Consider the following 10,340-nt stretch of genomic DNA (forward strand, 5'->3'; position numbering starts at 1 on the left):
GGTGTAATTAGGTTTTTATAAAATATTGTTATTGTAATACCAGAACTACCCTTTGCGGTAATAGACGGTCTGTTTGCACTGTTAACCTCGATCAGTTTTTAGACTAAAATCGCCCACTTTAGTTAATTCAAAGTTAAATATGCAGAGCCAAGTATTACAGGGACCAAAATTGCTATTAGGCAATAACACAGTTGGGAAAAATGCCATTTTTCCCCATAAAAATATTATTAAAGCGCAACAAACCATACAGTCCCTCCATTGTATTGAGTAGTCCATCCAAAATTGTATTGAGTAATACCATACCATAAATTATCAAACCATGGGTAAAGACCATCCAAACAGAGAATTAGGGGCGTGTGAATAAGCGGACGACTATTTTGAGAGGAAGGGAGCACCACCTTTGTAACTTGTCATACTCCTAAACCCTAACTCTGAAAAATGGCGTCTGAAGAATCGGAAATCCCTCCAATGAACGAAGAAGGCGGTAAAAAGCTGTCCAAAAAAGAAGCGGCAAAGCTGGAGCGGCAGCTCCGCCGTCAAGAGGCGGCTGCATCTGCCGCCATCTCTGCCGTCTCCGTCGTGGAAGGACCTGACCCGCTTTCCAGCAACTACGGCGATGTGGAGCTCAACGATCTGCAGTCCAAGGCTATGTCGGGTCGCAAATGGACGGAAGTCGGGTCTCTGTGTCCGGAAATGAGGGAGCAGGTTGTCCTGATTCGGGGTAGAGTACAGACAATCAGGCCTGTTGGGAAGATGATAGCTTTCGCTGTTATGAGGGAGAGAGGCTTCACGGTGCAGTGCGTCTTGACTGTAAAAGCCTGACTTGTTCAGTCAGCAGATGGTGAAATTTGCAACTAGTTTGAGCAAAGAATCCATTCTTGACGTTGAAGGTGTTGTTACTGTCCCCGAGAAGCCTATTACTGGTGCCACTCAACAACAGGTTTCTCTGCATTCTATTCCGTTATTCTTTATACTTACGAGTTGTGTTTGGTATGGGGCATAAAATGTTTCTCTTCATATCATTGTCCACTGTTTTGTGACTTGTGTCAGTAGGGGAAGTCATTTTTCCTAGCTCAATTCTGACACCATAACCTTTCATTCATTCAACATCTCCGCATTGTTGTCAACTCTTAATACCCTCATTTCACGCCAATATTATATAGAATAAAAATAAAATAAAATGTACTACAAGTTGTCTATGTTTTTTACAAGCATATAAATCACTACCAGGGCTAAAAGACTCAAAAAATGTCATATTTTTTTAATACTTCAAAAATATCATCAAATATCTTTATTGGAGTACCATTTTCTACCCCATATAGGATTACCAGATATTACATTACTTTAAATACCCAAGCAAACAATAATTTTTTTTCCAGAAAATGGCTTCACAGGGTAAAGTTTTTTTCCACTAAAACCATTTCCTGTGGGAATATGTCAAATGGACTCGTTTTTAGTGTGACTCTCAGAAAGCTAGACAACTATTTTGTGATAGAGGGAGGCACACGCTTAATTCCACTTTTAAATTTAAATACTGTCCAATTAAAGTAGGTAGATTCGTAGTTATATCCTTTCAAGATCTCTATTATGTTCTTAGCTTATAAATTTGTGGATATGGTCTAAACTATAGAAGATTCGTTATGTTTGTGATGCACGAAGCCCTTACATATGTTTATTGTTGTTATTGGTGTTTTATGATACTCAACTTATTAGGACTCCTGTGGGTTCTCTAGGTGGAAATTCAAATAAGCAAACTTTACTGTGTCAACAAGGCTGTGCCAACTCTGCCAATTAATATCGAGGATGCTGCTAGAAGCGAGGTCGAGATAGAACAAGCTTTAGAGGTATGATCTCCTTTTTTTCCTATAATGTGTCATGTTTTAACGAACTTTCACCATTCAGATCTTTTATAGCAAGATCTTGTTGGAAAAAAAGTCATTGGCATATTTTAATATGTAACAAATTTTGAAATTGGCACAGTCTATTTGGTTTTTTATTGGAACTATTGTCTGCTAACTTCGCTATATGAAGTGCAGAAAGGAGAGCAGCTTGTTCGTGTAAATCAGGATACCCGTTTGAACTACAGAATCCTAGATATGCGCACACTTGCCAATCAAGGGATTTTCCGCATCCAATGTCAAGTTGAAAATGTTCGTTACGGAATCCTTTGTGCTTTATGTCTTTTCTTTATTACTATTAAAAACGAGAAAAGATTTTGCTGTATTGACATCCACACATGCCCAAAAAAAAAAAAAGGTAGGGGACTGGGGTTGGCCTGATGGCAATTGACTTGAGCCTTGGGGTGCTCCCTTTCAAGGTCTCAAGTTCGAAACCCACTGGGTGCAAACAATTTCTGAGGGCCATCGGACTGGGGAAACCCTGAATTAACCGTGGTGCACTTGCGGGAAACTCCTTGCCGAGGGCCTGTGCACCCACGGGATTAGTCGGGGCTCAAAGAGATTTGGACACCCGTGGCTAATCAAAAAAAAAAAAAAAAGGTAGGGGACATCCACGCACATCTGATTCTGTTTATATGAATAACTTTGGTTTATGCTTGCTTGCTTTCTATGCCCCTTTTACATATTCTCATGTTATGATTCTTTATAAAAGTTTTCTTATGATGATTTGAGATCAAAAACTGGTACCCTTTTTTTTTTTTTTTTTTTTTCGAGTTGGATCTGCAAAAATTGTGTAGGTTTTGTATGAACCTCTCTCCACTATATCCAAAAGCACTTCCTTTGTTACTTTTTGAAGAGACATTGAGCTCTAGTTCAAAATTTCCTTCGCATGTACATATTCATTTTTCTAATATTCTATGGATATAAGCAAGTCCAAACGGACCAAACCTCTATAATTATACTTAGAAATTGCTGTTAGACTTGGTTTCAGCTCCTTTCTGGCGTTAATAAAAGAAGCACTTGATTAATAGAGCAAAGAAATAGTTCAATGGATTATTTTATATACTTATACTGAGCCTGTCACCAAACATAGCATGAAGTACTAATCTCTCTCTTGTGGAAGTGCAGATATTTAGGCAGTTTTTGCTGTCTGAAGGTTTTGTCGGAATCCATACCCCAAAATTGATTGGAGGGTCTAGTGAAGGTGGTTCAGCTGTTTTCAGATTGGATTACAAAGGGAAACCTGCATGTCTAGCACAATCACCTCAGCTTCACAAACAAATGGCAATATGTGGTGATTTTGGCCGTGTGTTTGAAATTGGCCCTGTCTTTAGAGCAGAAGATTCTTCACACATAGACATCTGTGTGAGTTTACAGGTCTTGATGTTGAAATGGAGATTAAAGAACACTATTCAGAGGTATGGTGTATTGGATTTATATGTTCTAAAGTAATAGCTTGTACTCAACGCGGAGTTTACTTGTGCAGGTCATGGATATTGTAGATCGCTTGTTTGTGGCAATGTTTGATAGTTTGAATGAGAAATGCAAAAAGGAGCTAGATGCTATTAGAAGGCAATATCCTTTTGAACCTCTGAAGGTAATTGAGATGGATTTGAATGATTAGTAGGCTGCTTATGGCTAGTTAAACTTCCACAATTAGGAGTGCTCTTCAATGGGTTTCCCTTGTTTATTCGTGGCGAAAGGGGAACTTTCTTCCATTAGCTTGTAATTATCTTATTTCACTATTGTTTTCTGCAGAGGGACTAACTACTTGTTATTGAAAATACAGTATTTGCGAAAGACCTTACAGCTACATTTCAAGAGGGAGTTCAAATGTTGAAGGTAAATGTTTGTTGCAGATATTGGTTGTTCTCTTTACAAATCATAAAGTTGACAACCAGAAAGATGTTAACTTTTTAACCAGTGATGTAATGTTTACGACAACAGTCGAGCATGCAATTCTTATGGTTCTGATGCTGAAGGTCCTCTAGGCAAAGAGTTTGTGCACCGGTGGTCCAGTAGCAAAATAAAGTAGGAAAGTGACTTGGTCAAAAAAATAAATGATGGAGGGTGGGCTTTGAATAAAAAAGAAATTAGAAAGTATAAACTTACCTTGGATGCACCTGCATGCACTTAGTTCCCATGTCAATTACATGTAGAAAAAGCAGAAAGCATTGTTCCAGAGATTTTAGAAAACATCAGTGAAGGAGAAGATGGTATGCTGTCTATTTCTTTTTTCTGCAACTCATTGAAATCTGTCATTGTAGGGAAATTTTTGTCCAATAGTTCTGCCTTGAAAATTCTGTCCTTTTCGACCTCCTTTGTTGAACATTTGTTTACTTTAAATGTCAGAAGTTCCATCTTTTCTGGTTATCTTCTATAACTAAATGTTACTCCCTCCGTCCCAATTTGTTTAAAGGTTGACCAGTTTGGGAGTCAAACAACTTTTTCTTTGACTTAATTTTAAACATAGATTGTTCGAGTATTTTATAATAAAATTTACATATTTGAAAACTACATAAAAAGTACTATAAGTCTGCATAATTAATAATTCACAATATATGAAAATAGTTGCAGAAAATAGTAGTCAAAGAAAGAGCTATTGACTCCCAAACTGGTCAACCTTCAAACAAATTGGGACGGAGGGAGTAGTAGTTGTGGGTGGATTGCTTGTCTATATCTGCTGCCTATCTCCATGATCGCCAAGGAAGAAGGTTTTGTGGTTGTGCTTTCTTTGAACTCTATCCTCCCATTCGTAGTTCCCTCTATTTGACAGCATTGTAAAAATCGAGTAGTGCAAAAAAGTGTTAAGGTCCGCTAGGGCTTTAAGCACAAAACTCAAATAAAGCATGGGCTTTAATGAAAAAAGGTGCAAATGGAAAACTGTTCCAAACTAATAATAATAAGCATGAATAACAAATATATGAACAAAGAAATTGGAAAAAAATAACAATAAAGTGAAATATTAATTGTTTAGTGTCACCCCTTCAGGAAACGCTCATTGACAAGAAAAAGTATGTTTTAGAGCCTTAATGACGACACCAGAACGCACATTAAGCGAGGCAAAACACTCAACATGTTTTTAGCCTCGCGTCAGGGCTTAAGCGCGCCTTTGACAACACTGCTATTAGAGAGGCTGTAGTCTATTTTCTAGTTGATAAGGATTTTGAATTGATCATCTTCCTCGTAGCAGGAAACTGAATCTGCCTATCTCAATTATTGTTACCGCTAATTTGTGCATTGTGAACTGATAACTGGTGAGTTTGGGATGCTGTTGAGTAAACCATTACATGTTACCTTTGATTCGGTGACATGCATATTTTCTACGATGTGGCTATCCTCCTTTTAATTGATGATTTGGAATGAGCATAGCCCCACAAGGGTGTAATGAATGTGTAGAGGACAGTTAATACCCTGCAACCTGGGGTTCTGGTTAAAAAAGTAACATCCCCAAGTGAGTGATATAAATATGTTGAGGACAGTTAATCCACCAAAGAATTTAGGGTTCTGGCTAAACAATAAAGTTTTGATCTTCAACTAAGAGACTGTTTAAAATCCACCTTGAAATTGGATTTGGGTGTATGTTGGTGGAAGTACACAATTTTGACGTTAGTAATTACTCTGTCAGCATGAAATTGGATGTAATTGAGGTGGAGCAATTACACACTCCAATTCTCAAGGGAAGATGAGAATTGCGGGTAACTATAAGGTGACTTTTCAAATTGTTTTTTATTTTCAAATATATTAGTCTTTTCACTCTTTCTCTTCCATTTTATGAGGCATACTTATTAAATTAGCAATTTCGTATTTTATTAGCTTTATTTTCTATTTATTGGTATAAATATTTATCATAGAAAATACTCCCTCCGGATCAAAAAGAGTGTCCACTTAGCCATTTGCACACCCCTTAAGAAAATATTAACTCCTAAAAAAATAGGTAATTTGACTAAACTGCCCCTCATTAAATAGGTATTGGGATTTGATCACATAACACTTAATAGGGGCAAATCTGGAAAAACAAGGTTAATTCTTTCTTGATTTGATAAGTGAACTCTTTTTGACCCAAGAAAAAAAGGTTAAGTGGACACTCTTTTTGATCTGGATGGAGTACTTTTTAGTCTCATATATAGCTGCTTTTTGTTATTTAAAAATGCAATGAATGATGTATTTCATATTATATTCACATAAGTTGCTTAAAAGTCATATTGTTACTGAAATTTATTTATCAATTCAAGTTAAAATATTATTTATTTGGAGGATGCCGATTATTCTTACGATATAGTTACCAATTTATTATTATTTAATATATGTATGTGTGTGAAATTTTTTTTGTCACAGTTTAAAGTTTATTTACTTGTTTATCTGAGAAAAAGTTATTTAAATTTTGAAAATTAACTTTCATTTAAAATTTAAAAATATTTAACAATGTAATAACACTTGTGCAACCAAACATGACGCTAAGAATTACACTATAATTACATTATGACAAATAAACATATGTTTATAATTATTTACGTGTAATTACTAGGTTGTGTAATTGCTACACTAGTAATTACACCGTGGTTTACAAGCACACCCTAAGAAAATCTTGCTCTTGGAAAGGTGTTTTTGTAGATCTTAGATTGCTATCTTTCCGTTCTGATATTGGTCTTTTGGTGCACTGCAAAAGAAAATAGTATCTCAAGCAATCAATGATGTGAAGAAATCGTCAGACTATCCAAGATTTCCTAGTCTCAAACAATAAGAAACCGCAAATGCTAATTTAGAAGAAAATTAGAAAAAGAACAAGGAAACCCAATATTCTGCTCTGGTATGCAATACTAGGACCTTCTTCTCTAGTAAAAAGTGGAAGAATTGTAGCTTTTCTTTCTCTCTACCTTTTTTGTGAAGGAAGAAACCCTTCTCTTCTATTATAAGTGGAAGAAACATAACTTTTCCTTCTCTCAACCCTTTTTGTGAAGGAAGAAGCCTTCAGTCACTTGAATGCTATTGCAGAATGCATCTGCCACAAAAATGTTATGACTGTATAATTTCAAAAAAGTATGTTGTCATGCCAAACAGCTGAGGTGTGGGTCACTGTAACATCGCTTAGTGCTTCTCTTCAAGGACAGGATACCATTACTCTTGGTGTTTCTTTGGTCATCAGTAGAAAGTTAAATGATTAGTCAGAGGAAATTTTAAAGTACAATCACCTGGCTAGTTTGATGTGCATACTGCATAGAGAAATCCTATCAGATATGTGATTGTTAAACTTTTTTTTCGATAAGGATGAATGTTAAACTCATTTGCTCTTTGCTTTCCTTTCCTTTTTCTCCGATAATTGGTTGAACTGGAACTGACGAAGCTTCAGGATATCTCATATCTTCTTATGCCTCAGCCACATAGCCAGAATATATGGCAGTTTAACCTTTTCGTGATCTTCTCCTTTTACAGGAAGCTAGCATTGAAGTTGATCCTGTTGGAGACCTAAATACAGAATCAGAAAGAAAGCTGGGCCAGCTTGTTGCTGAGAAGTATTTAACATTTCCACCCCACAACAACTAAACCTCTTTCCGAGCTTTCCTTTCTTGATTCTCTGCATATCCTGATTTTTGTTATGGTTGTCTAACTTCTGGTTCTCCTTGCTATTCTAGGTATGGAACTGAATTCTATATACTTCACAAATATCCCTTGGCAGTTCGTCCATTCTATACTATGCCGTGTTATGACAATACAGCTTACAGTAATTCTTTTGATATCTTCATTAGAGGTATGCTAACTTTTTTATTTTGAGTATTCTGTCGGGATAAATTCTTTATTTTTCGAAAACAATCTACTTTGGTACGTTGTGTTTTATCTCTTCTTCTTTCCTAAAAAAGGAAACAAATATAACATTTCCAGTTTTTCTCTAATTCTTTGCGATATCTCTAACAACTTAAGCTTTTAGATGAAGAATGGACACACAATTTCTACATGATACCAGAGCATTATCAACCTTTCTTTTTATTTATTTATGGGAATTTATAATTTTCCTTGAAGGAAAATGATTTTCACACAACATCCGACATCTCTACTCTGTGGGGCTTCTTTAGAGAGCCTTGTCTGTTCGATTGCTTTCCTAGTCTTCTTCCTACTTCTTTAGAGAGCCTTGTCTGTTCGATTGCTTTCCTAGTCTTCTTCCTACTTCTTTAGATAAAGCGTCTTCATTAATAGATAGAGTTCCATATACCGATAAAAAAAAAAAAAAAGATAAGAGTTCCTTACACCAATAAATAAAATAGATAGAGTTCCTTATCAAAAAATAAATAAATTAATAGATAGAGTTGGAGTACATAGTGAGAGTCAAGGTCAAGGTTGATTGATGAGTTCAGTGGACAGAACGATCGATGTGAGGCCTAGGTCAAGGCAAGAAGTTAAAGTATGGTCCCGGAATATGGGTATCTGATCCTTATGGACTAGCGGGAAAAGTACAACCTGTAGTGATTCTGTTAGCTTCTTATCTGCAGTGCCTCAATTTTGTACTAGCTGTCTAGCTCAGTAGGCATTTGGATGTACATATTATTTGCAAATAATGAAATATTTTGCAACTTAGTGTTTGTCTTATAATTTTGTACATTATTTCAACTTCAACTTGAAATAGAGAATATTGAAGTTGAATAACTGGTTTGAGGAATATTTAAGTGAAATAGTGGTTTTCACTCAAACTTTTTTTCTAGTGAAATTTATGTCTCAGAACAATTTCATCTTCCAAATGCCCCTTTTTGAATTTCAATTTTAAGTACTTATTTTTTTCTACTTCAACCAAAAATTGTCCAAATGGGCCTTATTGGAATTTAAAGAAATGAAAGTATTTTCTGATGTGGAGATGGATTCCTGCTAAAACACAAACTATTTGTAGTGTGCTTTGAGAGTGATCACATTTTTCCATTGCCCTTTATCAGGGGAAGAAATTATCTCAGGAGCTCAGCGTGTCCATGTACCTGAGTTCTTGGCAAAACGCGCTGAAGAATGTGGAATTGATGTGAAGACCATATCAACATATATGTTGATTCTTTCCGGTAGTTTTCTTTGCCTATCAATTTTCCCCGTAATATTAGAAATCTATGGTAACTAGTTTAATCATTTCATATAATTCTTAATTTGCTAATTACAGCTAAATCATGCAAGCACATGTGTCACAGACAGTTTCGTCTGTACTTTGCAAAAATATATTCGTTGCTTTTTGTTCCTTTCTGAATAGTGTGGTAACCAACAAGTCTAAATGTACACACCAAACTTTATGTTTGTACAAACCTTGCCCATGCAATGTTAATCAATGAGAAAAGTTGCTATTAATTTAATCATAAGCACCGAGGGGCTAAACCAAAAGAAGTTAATAGCAGATAGAAAGATGAAACTACAGCAGTGCACACTGCAGGCAAAATAATACCCCCTTTGTCCCAATTTGCACTCTTCTGTTTTGGGATGTCTGTATGTTGATTTCTATTACGCATAGTAGTGTCCGTTTCTCTACTTGTGCTCTGAAAACTTGCTAAAGAAAATGCAACCTTAAGCTTAGAAATCAGTATGAGATTCTTGAGTTTCTATGACTTCTTTGAACTGATGCCATCTGGTAAATTCAAGTTGTGACAGAGCTCTATTTGTTCTCTAAATTTTGACGTCCTCTCCTGTTGCAGCTGATTAGCACATTCTCAATTGACTTGTCAACGAGTATCTAACTTTGTTTTTTCTCCTGTTTTTCTGCCTGTTATAGATATGGTGCTCCTCCCCATGGCGGATTTGGAGTAGGACTGGAGCGTGTGGTAATGCTTTTCTGCGCGCTCAACAATATCCGGAAGACATCACTTTTCCCTCGTGACCCGCAAAGGATTGCCCCCTGATTCCTATATTCATTTTCTCGTATTTTTATTTTCACTAGGCATGTCTATGTTTTCCTAAATGTATGAGCCATGAACATTGTAGTTCGATGATAATTAACGAAATGTCACGATTAAACATAAACCACTTGCCTGGTTTTGGTCTTTGGGGCTGTGGAAGAAAAAGGAATTACTAACTTACTTCAAATACTCGATTGACTTTATTTGCTTTTGACGCAATTTTACGAGTATCAGTTAATACATTTTGAAAAATTTGTTTGCTTGTTATCACCATACTTTCTTGGACGTGCTCCGTCTGTCTAGTTGAATCGCAAAAAACTATTATTGTGGGGAAAGCAAAATAAATGTGATATGGCCATTGGTTTGCCCCAAGGGATGACTTTCTATTTATTACTCCCTCCCTCCTGTCCATAAGGGTCCCTTTGGCCTATTTATTTCGGTAAGTGTTCATTTACATAATTAAGAAGGTACTAATTGTTTTCTTCTAAATTTACCTTTATTTAGATAAGTGAGTTTTATATAATTAAGAAGCCTTATTAAGTAAGTAGTACCATTTAGTTAAAGGTAAGTTAGTTAAAATATCTAT

At 35.9% G+C, this 10,340-nt stretch overlaps 1 pseudogene; it reads left to right on the forward strand.

Moving 5' to 3' along the window:
* The first annotated feature begins 205 nt into the window (after nucleotides 1–205).
* On the forward strand, nucleotides 206–9,941 carry LOC132613994 (aspartate--tRNA ligase 2, cytoplasmic-like; annotated as a pseudogene).
* Nucleotides 9,942–10,340: the final 399 nt, after the last annotated feature.

The sequence above is a fragment of the Lycium barbarum genome, chromosome 10, assembly GCF_019175385.1.
Source record: "Lycium barbarum isolate Lr01 chromosome 10, ASM1917538v2, whole genome shotgun sequence".
Taxonomy (NCBI): Eukaryota; Viridiplantae; Streptophyta; class Magnoliopsida; order Solanales; family Solanaceae; genus Lycium; species Lycium barbarum.